This window comes from Anastrepha ludens, chromosome 4 (genome assembly GCF_028408465.1).
Source record: "Anastrepha ludens isolate Willacy chromosome 4, idAnaLude1.1, whole genome shotgun sequence".
NCBI classification, from domain to species: Eukaryota; Metazoa; Arthropoda; class Insecta; order Diptera; family Tephritidae; genus Anastrepha; species Anastrepha ludens.
The window spans coordinates 75,491,549-75,516,470 of NC_071500.1; the positions used below are offsets into that span (position 1 = coordinate 75,491,549).

At 36.6% G+C, this 24,922-nt stretch overlaps 1 protein-coding gene across 2 annotated transcripts in view; it reads left to right on the plus strand.

The window, feature by feature from the left end:
* Positions 1-15,745: 15,745 nt before the first annotated feature.
* LOC128859864 (uncharacterized) overlaps positions 15,746-24,922 on the plus strand; it is a 32,505-nt gene continuing 23,328 nt past the window's right edge. The window contains exon 1 of one of the 2 annotated variants that reach the window (XM_054096979.1): positions 15,746-17,162. The gene's annotated coding sequence lies outside the window, so the exon portion shown is untranslated. The remainder of the gene's footprint in view (positions 17,163-24,922) is intronic. The other variant, XM_054096978.1, reaches the window with a different exon arrangement.

Below are 24,922 nucleotides of genomic sequence, written 5' to 3' on the forward strand. Positions count from 1 at the left end.
ATCATTTATTATTCATAAATTGCGAAAGCTCTGCTCCATGAATCGGTGAATTTAATTTCTGCAATATATGTCCACATCGAAACACTGTATGCGTTAGTGTCATTACTTTCGTTTTTTCTGAGACACTGCATAACCATCGAACTATGTTAATGTGCACGTGTTGACACTGACCAATGAAGCTCACCCCTAAACTGTATCAGTGACGGTATCGCATTCATATCCATTCATCTACGTAACATTGTTTGCCTATATTATGATTTTTGTTGTTGCTTTATTTATTACATATTAATAAATCGCATAATAATGAAGTGACAAACGTTACAAATCAAAACACTCGACACGCGCCGATGCTATTTTGGCTGCTGCCACCGATGCTAGTCTCCTTTTGCTGCACCCAACCCATCACCCTCTTAAGAATACCTTTTTATATATTGGACTTTATTGCCGATCATTGAATAGCTTTGGTATATCCATTTGAAGTTTTTTGTTCGAACGGAGTTTGTCTATCTCATAAATTACAGTTCGATGCCAGAAAACTCATAGCAAACATTTTACTGTCAAACTCATCCTTACTTACCCAGCCGCCTCCATACGAAATATATGCATATGTATGCACATGTGTGTGAATGTGAGCCACTTTTTTATGAGGAAAATATGAAATTTTTGTGTATTTGTCAACCGCAACGGATGTCGCCACATGTATGCTACCATTTCGGAATTGCAACAAAAGCGTTTAGAATAGTTGCCTACTTACTTTTGATCGACTACAATACTTATGGGTATATACATACATATGTAAATACTATAATATATACAGTACATATATAGTGGAAGTCAAACAGTTAGAGGGTAGTTGGTGTTTTATTCTTAACAGACCTACTAATAACAATGATAGATGCTGTCAAATGGTATTTCAGTGGGCAGTGAATTGATATGCTCCTTTAGGTCTGTTTTTTTAATTCCATGTTCCACTGTTTTGTTCTTTGCCCTCTTCACGGGCCATTTAGGAAAGTAGAGAGCATTTCCTTAACTGCGATGCTCCCAGTACTGCCAAGAGATTTGTACAGAAGCATACTGTTAGGCGCTGTTCGACGGGATCTTTAGTACAAAACAGCAAAGCGAATTGATGGATTGAGGATATTAGTGTTTTGATATCTATACTGAATATATGAGCCATACACGTTTGATTGAGCCATGGAACGTTTTGCGGACTTCTACTGTATAAAGACTGATCCTAAGGCAGGTTTTTTTTCGACAAATTCACTAATCGTTAGATTTCATTCAATTAAAACAAATCTTTTGAATAATTTTCAGATATAACTTCATTCAAATTGCTTTTCCGTCTTATGCTCAACCTATGAAATAATTTTCCTTTACGATATTGACGTTTTCTGTCTTTATCTCATGAATGGTTTTATCGATATTCGTCTTAAGCATCTGGATCACCTATTACAACATTTACTTTAAAGAAACAGGAATATTAAAAAATTAAATGCGGGGATTTTCAAGCATTACTCTTATTAGGAAAAATAACACTCTTGAAAAGAAATTCTTAACCGAAAAACGAATAAATGATATGCACACATCCAGGAAATCCCGAGAGGTCTCCACTCAGGCAAAGGTCGAATTGCAAATTAAAAGAATATTGAATCCGAGTACTGAAAATTAGTTGTAAAGCTTATCAAATACATACATATACAATAGTATGTACTACTGTGGGCAAAAAGTAAGGTGAATTTGGTTGTAAAATTAAAAATATTTATTTATTCTTGTAAATCAATTTCATCCCCTTCAAAATAATGCCCTCTCGATGAAATACACTTATGCCAACGATTTTTCCAATCCCCGAAACATGCCAAATAGTTCATTTCCGGTATAGCAATCAGCACCTTCTTCGATTCAGCTTTTATCTCCTCAATCGACTCGAAACCCGTTCCCACGGAGCCAAATCAGGCGAACACGGTGGTTGCGGAACAATATGCGTGGAATTTTTGGCGAAATGGTCACGAAGAACGAGTGCAGTGTGAGACGGTGCATTATCGTGATGCAAAAACTAAGAGTTGTTGACCCATAATTCTGGTCTTTTTAGACGAATTGCTTCACATAAACGACGCATAACGCTCAAATCATATTCCTTATTAACAGTTTGGCCAAGTGGAAGGAATTCATAGTGCACCACACCACGAAAATCGAAAAAAACTGTCATCATGACCTTTATGTACGATGTTCGCTTGATTGGTCGGTTGTTTCAGGGACGTAAGCATAAATCCAAGTCTTATCCCCCGTAATGATGCATTTGAGCTTGTCCTGATAGTCTGAAAGCATTGTTTCACACACATCAACGCGACGACTTTTCTCCAAGAAATTGAGAGTTTTCGGTACCAAACGAGATTTGACTTTTCGTAGGCCCAAATGGTCTTTCAAAATGGTTTTCACAGATCCTTCTGATATTCCGATTATATCAGTAAGGTCTTTAACAGTCAACCGACGATTTTTGAGCACTAACTCCTTCACTTTATTGATGTGTTGGTCATCTGTTGACGTCGATGGTCGTCCGGAGCGCTCCAAGTCATCAACACGTTCTCGACCCTCTTTGAAGTCTTTGTACCACTTATAAACGTTTTTCTGCGACATGGTCCAATCACCAAATGCCTTCTGCAACATGCTAAACGTTTCCGCAGCCGAAATTTCATTCCGCAAACAAAATTTGATGGCACTTTTCTGCTCAATCAAATCAGACATTGTAAAAATCGCAAAATGCACTCTTGGTCGTTTGGTAAACACAAGCGTAAATATATTACTGGTAATGACATTCACATGAAAGTTGGCCCAGATGTTACTAACGGTGCTGCCAACTCATGAAAAAAATAACTAGAGCGAAATTTTAATCCCGCGAAGTTTGACAAATCACCTTACTTATTGCCCACAGTAGTTTGTCGGATTATATTGATCTATTTTTTTCAAAGTATAGAGTTGAAATAAAACGAAATTGGCAAATCTAAATTCATTAGAAAGAGGTATCAATTTCCTTATTGTCTAAAAGTGTCGGATGGCCTTCATTTTACTGGCAGAATGATGTTACAAAATGGCCCAGAAATTATGTACTTCACTATACACATTTTCTAACAATAATACTCGTAATAACTCGTTTATTACTTTAGAATTTATAAAATGAACAGGTAAAGGAATTATTTGTAGAAGAAGCCTCTGCTATAAGGCATATTAAACGGAACTAAGAGAAAGTCATATTGTAGATTTGTAGATCGTCGAAAAAGTACAGATGACTTTCTGAGGAAACATCAACCCGATAGTCGAAATGTGCATTTTGAATATTATAAGAAATGTTGATGCAACTTTAGTTTGGTCGTGATTTCAAAAACCTTTCCAAAAACCATCTAACTGGAAGATCCATTCCACTTTCTGAGTAACCTTTACAGCTCGCTTTATTAGAAATGCAAAATTCAGTTTATTGTATTCAAGAGAAATGAAGCTGTTGTAGAATGTATCCAATTCTGAAATTTAGCAATGAATACATTTTTTCATTTGGCGATGTGGGTATTTAATGAATATTTTGCTTAGTGTAAAATGTTCATATTAATTAAAATTTATGAATTAAAAACATATGCGGGGGTATAGTATTATGTAGTCTGCCCTTAAAAATTTCCCAAATGTGAAAACTTTATCGCTTTGACAACGACATACCATTAATGTAAGTTTTTAATTTCGGGGATGCATCTCGAAATAAGTTTTCTAAAGAACAAAAAATGCACTTGCAAGTTTTTCAAATTTGTTGCCAAACCTTACAGCCAACCACTGAAACGACTACTTTTTTTCTTCTACCGAATTGGACGAAAAAGACGAATACAATTTTTTTAATTCCTTGTAATTATTAATAAATATCATATTAGGCAGTAATAATTTAAAGGAATGTCTGAATTTCTTAAGCAAGTTACACAGTTGAGTAATGCGAGATTCATTAATAACCAAATGGTTTCGTACATATATGTAAGTATTTAAATCTGTAGAAATGTTTAAGAGAAAAGTATTCATCACATCCGTGAACGAGCCGTCGAACGAAAAAAAATTACGTGAAAAGCCTACGATTATGTGAATGGGATAATAACATACGAATGCGATTTCATCGTAATGGCTGTTCAATCCACAGTAATTTTTAAGTTGCACTGCTTTTTGGATTGTATTTTTATTTCACAATAAATTATTTTTAAAATTTCTTTGAATTAAGCAAACTCTAAGATGTACGGACTTTGTTTTTCTATTTAAGTTCAAGTGATAGTGAAGGGTATGAAAAAATAATGAGGCAGCTGAGGCATAATAATGATCCTTTGGCATCATTTTATAATTTATTTTAAAAAATTGGTTTGTAAACCATTCATTGCATATTTTTATAATATTTGTTTACGACAACGCATCAGCGTTGGACAAGTCCTATTATTCGGAAGAGATCAACCAACAGCGTTGCATGAAGTGTACAAGCCTAAAAGAGTCGAGACATAAAATAGGTTTACCCCAAACAATTAAAAAGTTTTAATTTTTGCAGGGACTTTTCAAACGACCCCTGTATGAGAGATGTAACGAGATTTAATTTTGGGTATAAAAATACCTGTTTAGAAAAATATGTTTAAAGGTAAGATATTTTCAAACGTGCCATTAGTCTCACTCGAGCACTAAAAAGGACGAAATGTCCAGCGTTTTTTTTTTAATTCAAATGCTTTGTTAATAAAATAAACACATATTATTTAATTCGTGTCTTTTAAAAGTTTTTCTGGAATAAAGTACTATTTGAATTAATTTCATTGTACTGCGAAAGGCAAGGTATTTTTTATGGAATTTCTCACAAATATAGTAGATCTTTAATTTAAAACAAATAGTTTGTTTTCCCCATCAAAACAAAGATACGAACCCATTTACAATAGGATTTCGATCGAATATTTCGTAAACTACAACATTCAAATATTCCTTGGACAAAATTTGACCAATATTTCCTAATCTATGAGATGCATTCGAATTTGGTTGCAATATCACATTTCCGCCATTTTCTGTATCGAAAAATCCTGTGACAAGTCTTTGTAGTAAGGAGGAATCAAAAATACTTGTTTTATGATGTTTTACTTTCCAGTTGCGATTATCTTCCACACCATTTCGTGGGTCTTTGCCTCCGATATTCGGATGAGTTTGTTCTAAATTATCAACCTGAGGAGTGCAGTTTTTTTTCAAATGATTGTATTCAAATACTTTGTGCCCAACATCTTCTTCTTATTTTAAGTAATTTTCCCTTACACTGTCGTCATCAGGATGTATTGCATCTCCGCAATCACCCGCAGTAAAATGAAAAGGGATGCTTTCCATTTTAATTCAACCGGGCTATTGGGACATGTTCTTCGATTTCGATGTAACTCAAATATGTTGCTCTCAGGTCAAAATAATGAGACATGTATTTTTTTGTTCGCCCGAAAAACATTTTTTTCAAGAGTTATCGGCAATTTTGTTTTTCGGCTCAAAATCGATTTTTTCAATTATATAAGAAAATTTTGTTTAATTGCTCATAACTTAGTCAAAAATGAACCGATTTTAATGATTCTGGGTTCAAAATGATCCTTATTATTTGTACGAGCGACTTCGTGTACAAACAATAGCAAAAAAGTAGTTGAAAATTTTTTATTTTGCAAAACACAAAAAGTGCGAAACAGGTTTTTTACTCAAAAATTCATTACTCAAAAACGACTCATTTTATCTACTGGGCATTGAACTCAATTGAAGTTTGAGCTGTCCTCTTGATTTGGAAAAAGTAAAAAAAAAATACACATTCTACATGAAGTCGCTCGTGCAAGTAATGACGATCATTTTGAACCCAGAATCATTAAAATCAGTTCATTTTCGACTAAGTTATGAGCATTTAAAAAAAAAAATTACTTATATTATATAATGAAAAAAATCGATTTTGAGCCGAAAAACAAAAGTTCCGATAAATCTTGAAAAAAAAATTTTCGGGTGAACGGAGCTCCCCAACTTGCACAGAGACCGATTTTCATCACGTGCAAGAATCAAGTCTCTACTGTATACGGTATTTGGAAGCAAATAGTGGCAGAGAACGTACGGTAAGATATACCGATTAGTCGACTACTTATTACAGACACAAACCGGAGATACGGCGCTAAACAAATGCGAAGACTCGTATACTTAGTTATGTGTAAAGAAATTTGATTTTATTGTTGCCACAAAACATTTCGTAATGAAATACAGTGGCTGCAAAATATTTTAGATAAGCCGACAACCGCAGTAGACGTAAATCTTGTATATACACAGAGAGCATCGTTTGCTTTGTCCGTGGATGGTGTTTGGATGCCATCCACACCAATGAACATTTAACCCTTACCTACAACCGTGGGGTAGATTTCTACCCTAAGCTACATATTTGTGCTTATACATTCTGTCAAAAAACTAGCGGGAATTGTTCAATAAAACGCAAAATCATTGTTTAATCACCAAAATTTATTTTGTCACCTTCAAAATAGGCTCCATTCAAAGCAATACATATGTTTGCCAACGATTAGTCCAGTCATCAAAGCAACTTTTAAACGCGTTTGAGGAGATCTTCTTCAGCTCTTTCAGTGAATTCACCTTAATGGCCTCTATCGACGCAAAGCGGTGCCCGCGGCGTGGCAGTTTAAGTTTTGAGGAAAGGAAAAAATTACAAAAGTGATTGTTCGATGATATTTGTCGAGTCTTTGGTCAAAGAAGTGTTCACAATATGAGCCTTGTGAAACGGTGTGTTATCATGGTGCATGATCCATGAATTTTCTTTCCACAAATTGGGCCCTTTTCTACGCACATTCCCTCTCAAACGTCGCATAACTTCCAAATAATATTATTTATATACCGTAGAACCATTTGGAACGAATTCCGAGATTCCGAGTGCGCAACAAAATGATAATCAAAGAAATCGAGTGGCATAACTTTTGGCCCATGTGGATGGGGCCATTCAGCCGCCTGTTGACTGGTTGACTGGTTTGCATGTCAAACTTATATACCCACATCTCATCACCCGTTATGATGCGCTGGATAAAACTTGGGTCCGAATTCATTTGCTCAAACATGTCTTCAGCCACCTTTTTGAAAGAAATTCAATTCTCTTGAAACGAGTCGAGCAGTCACGCGTCTCATGCCCAATTGATTCGTGAGACACGCTAAGGTTACGAGCGACATCTCTCAAACTTAAATGATAGTTTTCTAGTACCATTTCCTTGACTTTGTCGACGTTTTCATCCGTTGAAGATCGGGGCAAATCTTTCACGACTTCTTGGCTCTCTGCAAAAGCCTTATACCACTCGTAGACCTGTGCTTTTGATGAAGCACAATCGCCTTAGGCTTTCTGCAACATTTTCAACGATTCGGCGCACGGAATCCCGTTGAAACACACAAAATTTAAGACAAATTCTTGGTTCAATGTTTTTATCCATAGTGAAAATCGCGGCGCACACCTGCGGTTGACATAATTAAATGCCAAAAACAAGCTAATTGACAGATCTCGCTCAAACTCTGCGACACTATAAGGGATAGTTCTAACAACATTCCAGCAAAAAAAATTAGAATGAACAATTTCCGATTTTTTTTTGACAGAATGTACGTCTATTGTACCGTTTTCGTCGAAACTACGTCTACTCTCAGTTGTAGCTGCACCTGCTGGATGTCTGTCGCTCGAGATCAAATAACAACTTCCGTACTTCGGTAGCATGTGCTGAGTGCGGTAAAAGCAACGTGAGCACCGCCCATTTTCCAAAATTCGACTTTCTTCTTTTTTGGAATCATCATTTCTACCAAATTTTAGCATTTTTACTTTATATAAGATCGAACGTTTCTTACTTTTTGGAAATTGTCTTTGTGTAGGAGACGGGCGTTATTATTGGGCGATTTCGAGCAACCAACTACTGTTTGGAAGCAAAGTAAAAACCAGGAATAGAATAATACAAGAAAGCCACTTCCGGAAGGCCTTGACGTCTGTACAGAAAATTAACAAAAAAAATGACGAAGGAAAGCAAACAAAAGTAAGCAGAAAGCCAAGAATGATAGTTAAATAGTGTAAATATAAATTTGCACACACTATTGACCTTCACTCGTAAAATTCGCCCAGAGTAAAGTAGAGGCGTTCGGAAGGCACCACCGTCTGTATTCTCTACATCGTGACATACAGGCATATGACTGTTATAATCGGGTGCAGTAAACAAAGCCGAATAGTGACAGCAGACTCGTCATCCCTAATCTCTTCAGCCATAAGGGGTTATATACACTGGTTGGGCTGAAAAATCACGTTTTTTTAAGAATTTTTTACAAAGAACGATTTTATTAAACAAATACAATTTTTATTTTATTATAAATTTCAAATAATGCCTACTTTAAAGTTAATTATAATACGTAAAGTTAGTGAAAACATTGAAGTGCACGGCTCCTGCAGATGATCTCCCAAGCGTCCTCCAATAAAAAGCGTTCGGCGGTGGACAAAATATATCTGAAATCGAAAAACCAATTAGATTCTTTTTGTGGATAGATAAAGCTAGGTACTAATCGAAGGAATAGTAAAAATTTTAATTTTTGATAAAATGGCGGCTATAGGAAAAAAAATCGAATTTTCTACAAAAATTTGCGCGAAAAACTGCTTAAAAAAATAGAAAAAATAATCAGAATTCTTATTTCTGCGATTAGTACCCGGAGAATATATCTGAGAAGGTAGTATTAAAATTTCAAGACGATCGGTTCAGCCGTTTTTGAGAAATCTTGTCCACCGACTTCGAAAACACGGGTTTGAGAAAAACGCGTTTAAAGTTTGAAAAGCACTTTGCATAGGGTGAAAATTCTCTGAAACGCCTTTTCAAATTTGCATGTAACTTTGAAAATATTCACCGGAACGATATTAAATTTTCTGTGTGCATTCTTAATATATGGACATTAAGATAATAAAATAAAAACAAAATCGATTTTTGGAAAATTCTTACTGTATAAAACCCCATAAAGCAGTGCTGAACGAACTGAGGTAATGAATAAAAAGCAAAATGCTCTAATTGTTATTGGCTCGAATGATAACTCTGAGCTGAGCGTTACTGTTCGCTTTAAGCTTTGCACTTATCTTTCTTTGGGCCGATCGTAAGTGTCGATGACATAAATAATGATATGGCAAAATATGCGAATATTCTTATGAAACTTTTCCACTACTGCAATCATAACAAACGAACTTGATTTACATACATATTTACTTATTTACATGAAATATATGTATGCAATTATTGCATGACATTACCCGAAAATCGTGAATTCGTTTCTATGGCCAGTAAATATAAGAGTTATGCCATTTAATTTTTACCAAAAGCAAACGGTTCCAATCAATGTGGTTGTGAGGAAATCGATTGTAGAGGGTCTTTCAAGAGACGCACCTAGATGATGTTTAAAAAAACATGCAAAACTTTAGATTCTTTAGGGTTCACTTAAAAATATGGCTATAAACAACTATATGTGAAAAACACGGCAGCTGTGAGCACCTTGCGGAATGTGCGTTCGCCTACGCGCACATCGGTGGGGATGGGGAGAGCAGCGAAGGTGTCCTCGGTAAATTCCACGAATCTGGCCCAATTAGCTTTGTTAAAGTCAATGTAAGATCGGTGATCCGCGGAAACAAAGTCAGCAGGTCTCTCGATCGAGATGATAATGGGCAAGTTATGCTATTTATCAGACCAGCGGTACAGCAGAGCTCTACAGCAGGGGGCAACGAAGTCCCGTGTCCACTCACGGGTGGTGCGCAGGCCAGAGCACCTTTGAAAGTGGCACCAGTCATTGCAAGAATTGCACTTGACTGATGTCAGGTACCGAGGAACTCTGGTCTGACACACGGGACAGACTGTGCGGGAGGGTCGTGAGTCAGAGAGGAAGTCATGATGCACCGGTGCACAGTGCGGCCGATTCCCAAAAAGCTGGCCAAAACTCAAAAAATTAAGTAATTGATTCAAAATGTCTTACACGGGGGTTGTCGGGGTCGCTGATTACGAATTTGATCTTAAAATTTTGAAAATCCACCCCCTTCCACCCCTATTGGCCACCCCCTCACGTGAAATAGCGTATATTCTAGAACATAATCAAGATGCATGTAAATTTATATGTTTTCGGGGTCGCTGATTAGCAAGTAGTAGCAGCTGAATCTTGTTTTATTCAGTAACCATTACTTTTTTGTGTAACCTTTAATAGGTTTGAAAACTCAAATTTTATAAAAAAATTGCAAAAAATGTATCTACGTATTGCTGCAGCTAAAAATTTTGTGTCGAGGTATTGATATGTACTAAAGATTTCTCGTATTTTACTAACCTTCCGAAGATGATTCCATTTGGTTTTGTTCAATTTACTCCATTACAAAATCTTTCAAATGTGTACAACTTTCACTATTCATCGACAGTAATACGATGCTCAAACGAAGGCCACGTTGCGACTGAAAATACAGAGGATACTTAGGGTACAGGACGTTGCTATGAACGGTTTTCACTACTCAAGGCATTACTGTAGCCAACCCAAAGACAAAAAAACTCTATCTAGAAACTTTTTTTTTCGACTTTTGGCCAGCTTTTTGGGAATCGGCCGCACTGTGCGGTGGGCTCCTAACCGTTAAGGTTTGATCAATGGCGGCAGTTTGACGTGCCAGCACATTTGACGTTGAAGCCATTGAGGGGAGCAACACATGACGACAAACCGTGTGGACCACTCCCTATTTGTCTTAAGGCCTGAGCAGCTCTTAAGATGGCACCACCCATTGCACTTATTTCACCTAACCGAGGTGGAGTTCGGGTTGAGGCGTTTGTGGTAAACGCAGCAATAGAATACTTTTGGTCCTGGGTTGGACTCGATACCAGCTCACATAGATCTCAAATAGACTAGAACTGATTCCTAGTATATGAAATGCAGGATCCGGGTCCTGGATGCCGGGCAGGATGCCCTGCTTCGTAAACTTTAGTTGTTTGCTGATCCTCTGATCCACGGCATTCCACGAATTCCGCAAAATCAAGTGTTCCTGAATGACTCTAAAATTGGCTTCGTTGTAAGCTGGCATATTTCTACTTGCACCAGACAGGCTTCCGGAAGTACCCTAACCACTAGTCGAGAATCTACCCTTGGGTATATTAACAGATAGTTGGTGATTGTTCATTGTATGAACGAAGCACAATTTTAGCAGTTTTACAGGATGAGACTCGTATTTTAACGCAAATGTTTGGTCATCGCATCCCATACCGTCTTAATAGTCCGGGAGCCAGGGGTCGATTTTGGACTGCGTTTTTATACCGTTAAATTCTTGACTATACTTGTGATTTAGCTTTCATGAATAACGAAAGTGCACGTCAGCTGGCGCATCCGCGGTGGGAGTGATTGTGGGAGGGTACGAAACGTGTCGAAAAAAAATTTCTACCAACTCATTTTATACCGGCTGAAATTTTGTTCACGTATTGTTGACACTTAGTAGAATAAAAAAAAAAGTCAGCTGTGCGGTAGAGGGGGGAAAACACGTGAGCTAAACTTGTAAAATAAATTAAAAAGTAAAACTACTTTATGCCGATTGAAATTTTTTTACATAATTTTGGACACATATGAAAATGTAATAACGATGGTCAGCTGCATTTATAGCGGTGAGAAGACCGTCAGCCGAATAGTCCGGGAGCCAGGGGTCATTTCGACCTCATCATGTCATGCCGACTGATTTTAATACTGAAGGTAGACGCCATCCAATGGATGACGAAACCAACCGTCAGCTGGCCCAGTAGCGGTAGGTACGTGCGTGGGATGCTGCGAAACGTGTCGAAAAAAAAATTTTTAACAAGTCATTTAATACCTGAAACTTTTTTTGTGTATTGTTGACATTTAGTAGAATAAAAAAATAGTCAGCTACGCCGTAGAGGAGGTAAAATACGTTAGTTGAACAGGCGAACTTGTAAAATAAATTAAAAAGTAAATCTACTTTATGCCGATTAAATTTTTTTACATAATTTTGGACACATATGAAAATATAATAATGATAGTCAGCTGCGTTTATAGCGGTGGGAAGACCGTCAGCCGAAGCATTGAAAATTCCGCGCGCCGCCGAGATATATGAACGCAATGATACATTCTTGCTTCGGCTGACGGTCTTCCCACCGCTAGTAGAGTTGAACCAACAATGATATGTAAGTTACAAGATAAGATGAATGAGCGAAAGCAATTGGAAATCAAGGAAAAAACTGTATTTTCAGGCTTTATTATACTTCGTGCTTTCACATTTTAATAGGCTGCACTTTACTTTTATTATTTTGTTTAATTTAAAAATAAAAAAATAAAAATAGTTCGTGGTTGATTCACAAACAAGTAATTTGCACAAAAAGGTTCCTTTATTTTCTGTGCTGACTTCAATCAATACAGCCGATTCGGTCAAATACACCAACAAATAAGCAGTACAGTGAATGGTGCCACCTGTGTATTCTCTATATCGCTCATTTGGCGGCCAGCTTAGCGGCTTCGGTTGCTGCGGGGATCTCTGCCCAAGATGAATGCAACTAGAATTCATTTAAGTCACTAAATTGCAAAAACTCAGTGCTTCACCTTGCATAGATTTGTCTTGTCTCGGCTAGTAGATCTACTGGAATTATGTAGGTCTGTTGAAGATGAGTTATTTTTATACGGCCATCCAGTAATTTTAGATCCTTCCATCAAGAAATTGTAGGTGTGGCGATGGAATTTTATATTATATTATTATATATTATTCTTAAGTCTTTAAAATCTTCGAGATTTAATTGAAGTGTCAAAATTGCTGCTGACAACGCCTGACCACAAACATATGTATACGAGTACATTTCATGGCGCGACAGAAGTTGTGAAAACTTGACTGGAAAATGTGTATGCATTCACTACGCAACAATGAGATTGAATGAACTTTTTTAAAAAAAGGGTTTTTCTTATGTGGATCTACAACTGGTTGTACGTTTGAGAGGAAATCAAATGATTGATTTTGAGTATTAAATTGAATATTGTCGCAAATTGATTATTAACTATGTATTTTATTTGGTGTATTAAATATTTATAATTTCATAAACGGCAATCATAATAGCGATTCATGGTGGTCGCTATGAGCTTATGATCAACAGATATTTAATAAAAAATTCTTGGGTTAACTCACACATAGATATGCTCATTGCATGCCTATTCATACACACAAACGTACTTATATGTATGGTATACTTATAGGGCACTCTAACGATTAATTGAAATTATTATTTAAAATGTTAAAAAAGTAGCCGTTTTCATTTATGGCCGATTACATATATGTAACACAAAGACTGAAAAGTCCCGATCCTATGTGTTAGGCACTAGTTTTATTGCATTCACCTCCTTTTCAGTTAGTACTAAACTTAAAAAGACGGCTGTTTTCTTGATATTCTATTCCTTTATTCGTGAGTTCTTTTGCTAAGAACGACGCTAATTTTTTTATTTTCAAAACAATGGATCAAAAAGACTTTGGTGTTTTAATTTGACACTGCTTCTTGATGAGAAAAAATTCCGTTCAAGCGAAACAATAGCTTGAAAACGACTGTGGGCATCCAAATGAGTCGCACGCGCCAGAAAACATCAAAAAAATCCACAAAATCGTTTTGAATGATCGATGAGTGAAGTTGCGTTAATTAACTGACATCGTAAAGATATCAAAAGAATGTGTTGGTTTTATATTTTATAAGCATTTGACTATAAAGCAGCTCTGTTCAAAGTGGGTGCCGCGTTTGCTAACTGTTTTGTTTCATCAAGACAACGCACCGACAAGTCAATCCAAACAATGGCAAAACTACATGAGTTGAACTTCGAGATTTGGCTCCCAGCGACTACTGGTTGTACGCAGACAAAAAAAAAGTGCGTGTAGCGTAGTACACATAACAGAAGTGAAACTTTCAAGGCAGACAAAGAAAGAGGGAGAGACCCGAGAGAGAATAAGAGAGAAAGAGAGAGAGAAAGAATATATATCTAAATAAATTCACAACATTTGCAGAGAATACAAATAGACAAAATTTACAAAAAACGGAGAAGGGTCGACCGGTGTAGGTAAACGCCGGCCATAAACCGTGGCAACAACGCGCACTACTCTGAGCGTTTATCACCCGCACAAACGCAGCGACGGCACAAATTACCGCAAGGTAATACCAATAAATCCGACGCCGGAATGGATAGCACTTTTAGTACGCACAAGCACTAGGCAGGAAACGGAAATAAGCGCCAAAAAGTAGGCACCAAAAAACCCCCAAAGAAATTAGGACCAAAAAACGTTCCAAACAGTAGACGCCAAGGAAATATAACGCCAAAAAGTAGGCACCAAAAATATATTTCCTGCAAGTTTGCATCAACAAACAAGCGCCAAAAAGTAGGCAGTGTTATTTCTCACTATAAACTAGCAACCACAAGGAAAAACTCAGGAAAAATAGCCTAAAGTGTATCTAAGATATATATAAGGTATAGCTCTCTCTCTCCTTTTCCTCTACGTGATATCTTTTTTCTCTCTTGCGGAACGAAAATGCCCAAAACGTTGCATGGCCTTGAAATTTTACTCTCCATTCTCGCTCGTCCATCGACGCCTAAGAAGTTTCACTTCAAAAATGCTCGTCGGTAAAAAATTTCGCGGCTGGACGCTATTGGTAATTTAATAGCTGATGTTACACCACAACTGAAAAAACTACTATTACTACATGATCAGCCTATGCTTTGAACAGGTTGATTGAAATATTCTTTCTAGTCACCACTAATTTTTCAGGTTAAATGTTTTCATTCGTGCTACATCGCCTTGGCTTTATCATGAAGATTTTCAGCCTTGAGTTGCGATTACTATTGCAATAAAAAACAGGCCTATAAAAAATGGTTTTTCCCGCCTTGTGGGTGGAATTTTACCCGTATGATTTATTCAATCGATCTTCTTGTGTTACCTTCTGTGCGGAAGGTCTATGAGTATTGTACATAAAATAGGCTACTAGAAAAGATATTCTCCATCACAGGAGATACATTCGCTTTGTACTCGTTTAGGCCAATGAGCTGTGAATGTACGCCTTCGCTTTGAAAATGGGTACTCGAACCAACCGAATTTGAAGTGTCCGCACTTGTAAATGTAGTGACAGAAACAGCAACGCCGACGTTCGGGAAACCATTGTAAAAATAGAAAAATCAATTTTATGCAACGCAGCGCTCGAATGGAAAAAACTACCACAATGCCGACGAAAATGAAACAACATAGGCAACATAAAACGTCATGAATTTGTGTTGGCGACAATACAAGCGACCAACTGTAGACAGGAGCTAGCTGGCAACCGAGCAAGAGTATGAGAGTATTTTTGAGAGCAGCATAATAATTCTTGAATGGATAGAAGTTTCGAAAACGGCGAAAAAAGCTTTTAGGGCTGTTTCCGGAGCAGCGAAATAAAACGCCGAAACGTGAGGCATTCGCTCACACATACTTATAGTCATCCCCATCTATTTCGCTCACTCTTCTCTAAATTCTCTAGACTGCTGACAATTGTTGATGATTGATATGGGGCGAACGACTGCCTAAAAGCCGAAAACTTGCTCTCTCGTGCGAGTGGATGGTGAATTTCCATGGTAAGCAAAGCTTATTTTTGTTGTGAAGCTTCCGTATTTTCCTAAGAACGAACGAACTGTTCCATGCAAGTACGAGTAGTTTAGTTTCGGTTAGATGCGCGCAGAAAAATACTAAGAAATACGGCGCAGTACATATTCTTCCTAAAGACGCGTGTGGAAAATTTGTGAAAATCTGGTGAAAACTTAATGAAAATGAGGAGAAAATATGAAAAATAAATAAATAAATAATTGATAGAAGTTGTAAAAAGACCTGAAAAAGGCAAATGATAATGAAAATCTACAGCACTCATAGCAATTTCATGTGAAAGTGTGTAAGTGTGTGTGTGTATGTGTATCCATGTATGTATGTCGAGAAGAAAATCAGGAGGAAGAAGAAGCATTTAAGGCACATTAAGTAGCAGTATTGGAGCCGAAAGGAAGCAGCAAAAACCGATTCGCCAGTCCAATCAGCGAAAACGGGAGCTGCGAAAAGCAAAAAGGACGACGGAAGTAATGGTGGATAGACGAGTAAAAGAGTTGAAAATCTTTGGAATTGAAAAACTTAAGAAGGTGAGAAAGGCTGTAGGAGTTATAGATGGTTAACTAAATAGAGTGCGACTATTAACCATTTATATTGTGCATCTGAAAGAAAAGGTATTTTTGGGCTATCTAGCGGTTTGCAGTAGTTGTCTAATTAGCCGGCATACCATACTTCGATTCTTCGCATGAATTTCACTCTCCATATAATTGGTGGTTGACTGGCCCACCGTCAGCATTATCAACTGCCTGCTTCAAAAAAGCGACGCGCCCTGCTTTTATTCCCAATACGTTCCACTCCCTCACGTCGCTACTCCGGCTGGCTTCTACTCCGGTGCATAGTCGATTCCATAGACATATTTAAAAAGCTGTTTATTGGTACCGTTGTAGTTGACTTTATTAAGTGTTGACGGCGGCATTCCTTTACGCGTTCCGAAAAGCTTTATTCCATTTACCAGTGGTGGTTTCCTATAGGAATTGCTCTGAATTGCATCCGACACTGGGAAGCGGGTATGTGAAATATAATAGGGTTGATAAAAATCATGCAGTAAAAGACTAGCATGCAGGTGCTTAGTTTTCCAAACGCCAACGCGAAAAGTATTACGTATTTATCGTACTTGTATGGCGTAAAAAAACACAATCAGCACCAGACCAAGAAGAAAAGCAACAAAGATCATAAACACAGTTAAAATGGCCAATGTCGCAGTGATACAATGATTGCAAGGCGCTAAGTGATTTTTGCACTACTGGAAAGTATTTCAGAATTTCGTAAAGAAAAATGCCACTTGTAGCGAAAAACAACAACCCCGAAGCATCCACATATTTGGCAGCAAGAAGTAACAGCATATAACAATTTAATAATACATTTTAGACGAGCCCGTACAACATTCCCCTGAAAAAATAACAAATACAAACGGGAAAAGTAAGACAACCACCGCCAACCAGCCACACTGGAAAGAAGAGGCGTCAGCCGAGCGCGCGCGGTATCAGCTGTCATTTAAGTATGTGTCATGTTCGCAAGCACATTACAGACATACGTGTGTATGTATGTAGATATGTTTGCTAAAGTTTAAGGCAGTGCGTAAATATGCATGTATGACTCTTATCCCAGCCCGTCTTTGTTTTGATATCATTGCTTTTTTTTGTTAGCGCTATAGTTCACACCGAAATACCATTTTCTCTCTACGTATAAATATATATAAATGTATGTGCTTGTGTATTTTATATTCACCTCTGTTTCTGTTTTACTGCTGCTTTAAAAAACAAAAAATCTAAGAGTACACTGAAAACTCTCTCGAGCCGAAAGTCAACGTCAAGTAATATTTGTCCGCCCAAGAGAGGTGTCCGTCTACTATCAAAGGGCCAACACATTATTTTCTAATTTAAGTGAACATAAAGTAAATCAATAAAAAAAAGAAATCAGTTCAAGCCTATACAATATGTGATAAATGTACATGTATTTATACATATGTATATGCATATATATATATATACATAATTTGTATATGTATTTAAAAAAAACTCAGAAATCGCTTGACGTAAACATTTTGTTTTGCTTCAGAGATCATATCTTGAATTTGGCTTTGTTTAACTTCTGACTGAAAATATGTACATATTTGGGTCCAATAGCGATGAAGTCGATTTTGCAAATCGAAAGACTATTAGGGAATCATTAAGTAGGGAGATGGAAGTCGAAATTTTAAACAATGTGCGGCTTGTGAGCATCTCTGGAAACTGTAAATTATGTATGTACTTATACGCATACATGTGTATGTATTTCACAAATTCAACTATGCTGGGTATGGTTGAATTTGTTGTAGTTTCATTTTATATGGGAAACAGCAGCATCATTGCTACAACAGTTGAGGATCTATACAATCTGCAAATGTATAACAGTACATATACGATTACCACACCTGAAAACTAATAAAGTTACTTTTCGTTCGGTTATGGGCGAATCTCCCGAACCTGACGATTTAACGTCATGAGCATGACAATTTTTAAATCAATCCCACACATATAAACTATTTATTAAATTATTTAAGGGGTCCCGGTGGTCTCGAGCTTGAAAATTTAGGGTATTTTCAGGAATTTTTTTTACAATAAAAAAAATTAAAAACGATATTTAAAATGTTTAGGCTTTTTATTTATTCTTTTACATACAAACATGAAAAACAATTTTTTTTTAATTTTCATTATTTAAAAAATAACGCTGTAGTTGACCCTTCCGAAAGATTTGATCTGGACGGTGTTGTCTATTTTGGCTCTTATATTTATCTGAAACACAAAAGCCAAAAAAATTATTAATCAGTACTGTAGCTATGTCCCGCTAAAATAAAATAAAAAAAAATTGACCGTACGATTTTGGTTTTGAATTTGACAGTCTAAAAATCGGGTTTTTTTTTGAATTAAAGAAATACGAAATAATTGAAAAGTAATATCATTCTAATACGGGCGATAGCCATTAATGTTGTGAACAACATATTAAAATTTCAGACAATTCAATTGAACAGACTATATAAGTATATATATATATTTTTTCCTTTAACTCTTTGTGCAGCACAGAATGTCAACAATTCCAGATCGCCAGCGAATACGATTTGTGCTATAACCATAAGTTCGCTCCATGATAAGCCAAGAGTTGCCATTTCGGTTTCGTTTGATCTTCGCCACGTTGTGCGAGGTATTCTAACTGAACGTCCCACCTTAATGCTTGTTTAACCATATTATTGTCGTCTTTTCGAAGTGTGTGACCAATCCATTGCCATTTCCTTCTCCGCACTTCACAGGCAATCCCGACCTGATTGGTTTTTGGCTTATTTGGCTACGGGGCCAGAAGACAAGCCACGTAATTTTTTTTTTCAGAAATGAAGACGCTCTATTCTGTACTTTCTTGAAAATTTTCAAACTAGTGCTGGAGCAGAAATATTCTCATCAGAACTTAGGAGTGCCAGTCCTTTTTCTATACTCGGCAGAACCAGTTTCTTAAAACTTTTTTTTTTTTGTTCTTAAAATTCGACCATTGCATAATAAGTTTCAATAATTTAAACGCGTTGTTCTCTGTGTAACTTACTACTAACACCTAAGCGTCACTTTTGAAAGACCCTTTACATATTTACATGCGACTCTAAAACAATATCTTTAGATAGTGAAATATTGGAATATAAACTCGGGTCATTTTTAGTCCAAATATTCGCCTGCGGCGATTATTATTTTTTAAATATATGTATGTATAACATTTACGATACAAGAGCATTTTCATAAATATTATGAATTATTAATTGTGCTCGCTGGGTTGACAATTATGTTATATACAGTGCACTCGCGGTAACTCGAATAGCCGCTAAGTCGAACGACGTGCTAACTCGAACACATTTTTTCCCCTATTGACTTCTTTGTAACTCGAACAATAAAAAAGCGCTATAACTCGAACAAAAAAACAAATTTATTTGTACACACATTCTTTTCAAACATGTATATTTTGTACATAGATACATATGTAATAGTATATGTATATAAATTATATGTATACTAGTGTATTGTCCATATGAATATTTCGGCGTTAATATCCCGTTAGTTTTCTGGGAACAACATCTTGCATTGACCAAATTGCTTTAAATTTGTCATTTGTAGTATATCAGTGCACGTGAGTAATGGATCGTAAAAGGTTGAAGTGTTTAACATTAAAAGAGAGGGCTGAAGTCCTTAACAAAATTAAACGTGGACGTAGTGTTACTTCTCTAGCGAAGGAATATGGGGTAGCCAAGTCCACCATAAGTCTTATAAAAAAGAAAGATAAGGCAATTTATGGCTTGCACTAACGCTACCGGCAACCATAAGCTTAAACTTCTCGTTATTGACAAAGCAAGAAATCCTCGAGTTTTCAAAAATTTTAACTGTCCGGTGGAGTACAAAAATTCCAAATCAGCCTGGATGACTTCGGCGATTTTCAAAGACTGGTTTCATAATTCGTTCGTGCCGCAGGTAAAATCCAGATTAATTAAAACAATTGTTTTAACCAAGTTAAATGACTTTAATATTTAGGTAAGAAAAAATTTGAAAGATGGGGACTACCTGAGAAGGCTCTTCTTCTAATTGATAATGCCCCATCACATCCCAAAGAAATCGAATTAAAGTCCGAGGATGGTTTAATTTTAACTATGTTTATGCCGCCGAATGTGACACCATTGATCCAGCCAATGGACCAGAAATTTTCTACTGGCTTCCATTTTCAACAATCGATCGAAAAATCGATATCGATGACTGTTTTTTTAACATAGCACACTCAATTGATAAGTCGAACAAATTCGATAAATCGAACAGCGCCTGTTTTAATTAGTTCGAGTTATCGCGAGTGCACTGTATTTACATTTGTGAAGCAACATCAAGACGCACGCTGCAAAGGAGGAGCTCGGCCAAACACCTAACAGAAGTGTACGCCACTTTTTTTTAATAGAATAAGCAAATACGATCGTGAAGAAACGTAATTTTTACACTTTTCCAGGGGATTCTATAGGAACCCTTAGGTTCTTACAGGTTTATAGGAGGTTGACACTTGCATAGTTAGAATTGTGGGTCCTTGCTATTTACAATGGGAGTAATGAACGGTGCCCTCACCTCGTCGTTGGGCCTTCGTTTGCGTCGCATTTTTGTTGATTGAGCTCGTATGGATTTATAATTCAGATTTATTGGAAAAGTGGTAAAAACTTGAACTGATCGAATGGACTCTGTAACTCGTAGCCGGGGCGGATATATGCCGGATATCATATTCAAAAAATAAATATCAAAGAACAAAAATTTTGTCTCGTGTTTTTTGTTATGTGTAATTAAATACTGGATGACCTTAAAATAACTTGAAGCTTGTGTGTTTTTAATTTGATGATATCGACAGATACACACATTTAGTTTCCTTTGCTGTAAGAATCACTAATAAAAAGCCATTTTCTTTTTTGTTATTCACAATTTGTTATCGCTAAGCAGCATCCTAGTCCAGATTATAAATCCGCAACAAATTTTCTCAACAAAGCTCTATTTTTTTTTGCATTCTAGATATTGATAGATATGTATATGTACATTATATTCTTGACATACTTGACACCACTATTAACCTCACTTTTTTGTTTAATAGTAAACTTCACAAATTTTGCAACTACTGGAATTTGTAGCATAAAACACAAACTAAATTCACGTAAACTGAACCAGTACGAAACCAGTGAGCACTCAATGTAATTTAATTCTCAGAAATATCAGTAACATACGAAACAAAAGTGTGAACTAAATAGAACATATTCTAAAATATACAGGTTCCTCTGACGTTTCAAGCTATAACTCTCATTATCCAAGAGTTTGTTTTATTCCAAAATTAACAGTCAGTTCAATTTTGATTTTACTAAAATTTTCTGGAGTATATAAAGTTCGGTCAAAACCGTATTTAGCCTTCATTTTAAATTTAAGCAGAATACCAAATAAAATATCCAGATAATCCCACTGCAGCTCAGTGGGTGCTTAATAGGGATGTGTGTGTGTCCGATTATGGCAGTTTTCCAATATGGATTCAAAGGAAATCATTGTAGTCTTTGGTGATGGACCCACGTCCACTTAGGATAGGTGTTTATGTAAGCTTAACCGACTTAAACGGTGTCCAATAGAAACGACCGTCCAATAGAAGTGAGTCTTCACCGTATACTTAATATTTCTCCATTAGCAAAGAGGAAGTTAGTGCCCCCAATACCAATTTAAATATGTATCATATTAGACTAACAACGCGTCTGAAAGCGTTTATACATACAAACATATATGTGCATACAAATGTTTATACAAAGTCAGCTCTGCTTTATATCCGTAGAGAAAGAGAGAAAGTTATTGTTTAAGAAGAAAAAGAGCGACTGCTCGCAAATGCAGAGCATAAAGATTATTTTGTTGCACAAATGTATGCCAGTAACAATAGACAACAATAAGCGAAACCCTTCTGCGAATTACAGTTGTCAAAGCTGGTCAAAGCCGAATAATACATATGTACACGTGTATCTATATATATGTATGTACATACATAATATATTGGAATTTCGCTCACATACACTTTGTGAAATGTGTGTGTGACATTCCCAAGCAAACTTATTACTCAAATTCTGTAGGTAGAAAAATTTAAATTCAGGGTCTGATATTACAGGGTGAACGATATGAAGTGTTACCAACTCCACACTGCTTGTATCTGTAAAACAGCTCATGACATCAACGTCAAAATTGTTCTAATGACAGTTCAATATATTGTTTATGCCATCAAAAGCATTTGCGTCTCAGTTTTGTTGATTTTTTTTCTGTGATGGAATTCAAACGTAATAGTGTGATTGTGTTATATTTGGCCGAAAAATCACAACCAGCCATTGTTCGTGAGCTCAGTCACCTCAAAGTGAATAAAATGTTGTGTATCGCACTATAAAACGTTACAATGATACTGGTAGCATTGCAAAACGCTATGGAGGTGGACCAAAAAAACCGCAACAACGCCAGAAATGGTTCGGAAAGTGAAGGCTCGACTTGAACGAAATCCATGTCGAAGTGGAAGAAAAATGGCCAAAGAACTGAAAATATCGCAAGACAGCATTCGACGCATATTGAAAAATGAGCTCAAGGTCAAGGCTTACAAGTTCCAGCACACGATCTTTCACCCCAGCAAAAAAAAGTTCGGTGCGAAAGAGCAAAGGAATTGTTGCGCTTGCACGAACGTGGCGAATTTCCTAACATTGTGTTTTCTGATGAAAAAATTTCCCAATTGAGCAATTCATAAACACTCAAAACGATCGTGTTTATTTGACCGAACGCTCATACGAGAATTTGAGCCTACGTATGGCTACTCGAAGCAATTTCCCATCGCAAGTAATGGTTTGGGCCGCAGTGACCGCTGATGGACGCTCTCCAATCGCTTTTATCGAGCCTGGTGTTAAAGTGAATGCGACTTATTATCGGGAAAATGTTTTAGAAGCTGATTTAGAGCCGTGGACACGCAAACATTTCGGTCGTCGACCATGGACGTTCCAACAGGACTCTGCACCATCTCACAAAGCTCGTGTGAATCAAGAATGGTTAAAAAATCATGTTCCACACTTCATTTCGTCCACACAATGACGCAAATCCTATGGACTATTCCATCTGGTCCATTTGGGAGAACAAGGAGAGGACTAAAAAATAAGCCAGTATGGATGCACTGAAAAAAGAGATTATACGAGAATGGGCCAAAATACCTCAAGATCACATTCGTGCAGCATGCAACTCATTTTTTGACCGTGTGAAGGCTATAGTCATCGCACCCTAAATACAAAAGGGTCACAACTCAAAATTTTCCACACTCGAGCTTGCTTGTTTACAGTAGCACAGACAACAAATAATGTGACATATCACGCTGAAATTTGCCATGTAAGCTTATAACATTCCTACCAAAAAACAAAAAATTTATTTTTGCCATATGTCATATTTGAGCAGAAGGTACATTTTGAGTTGTGACCCTTTTATATTTGGGGTGCGATATGTTAAAATTGTATTCGTGTTTGAACAATTTTGTCTTTGAAATTAATAAAAACTAGTTTCACACAAAAAAGTTATGGTGTTTTGAATAGGTAACAACACTTCATATCGTTAATATACACGGTGATATTTTACCTTTACAAATGACTGGGATATACCAATTCTATTCATACTGCCCGTCATATCATCAACTCCGATACTCACCATTGCGCATTGTTGATCCAGTATCCATTCAATTCAGCACTGTGGATTGGATTTTTATACTCATCTTATTCCCGACGTTAATGCGTTGTATTTACCACTCGAAAGGAACAGATGAGAACAGATGGCATCTCGAAATGTTCTTATCTACCATCAGACCCTAATTAGTAAACACCTTTATTTGCGAAGGCCCTTAAATTTCATAGATAGATAATATGTGATAATATGATATGTACAACATATTCAGCATACATCAGATATGAAATAATTCAATTGGCAGGCCAACAGCTCTAACACATAGTTTTATTTCTTAGCTGCTAAGGGGATGTCGGCTTCGTCATCAGCGATTATGGGTTCGGCGGCGCATATTCTCTATGAATTTCGGTGCCGCCACTATTTGGAATAAGTCAAGAATTCAATCACTGAGCGTTACGTATTTCTTTCGAAAACTACGTCCATATATATGCATCAAATTTCATCCACGATAACGCTGACTCGAAACACCTGTTGTGCACGATCCCAATGGGAGCATGTAGAGGTATCCTTTATTTCTACTACAGATGGGCAGGTTTGTTTTTTAAGTTTACGAATAGTAACCATAGCCGCCCTCGAATCGCCATGCATAAGCGAATGGTGAATAGATGCAACAACTGGCATAAATAAACATACGTTGACAGTATTTCAACTTATGGACATTAGCTTTGCTAGAGAGGTAACATCATTGAATATGGTATAGTGAGTTATAGCAGTTTTATGAAGTATAATCATACAATAACTTCCATCATGTAAGTAGAGTTCGAACATGGTGAGCAGAGAACTGACGAATCGAATATGGCTATGAAACAGCGCAAATCCTATAAATATGTACTTACATATACCATATTTCTGTACTATTAAATATGGCTTTGTTTTAAAAGTTCATCTGGTAATCTTATCTGAAAGTATTTAAGATGAGCGTCATCTAAAAATGCATTTTACTGACTAATTTTTCAAGGATATGACCTACAAAATAGCTTGTATATAACATCACTTCCATTAA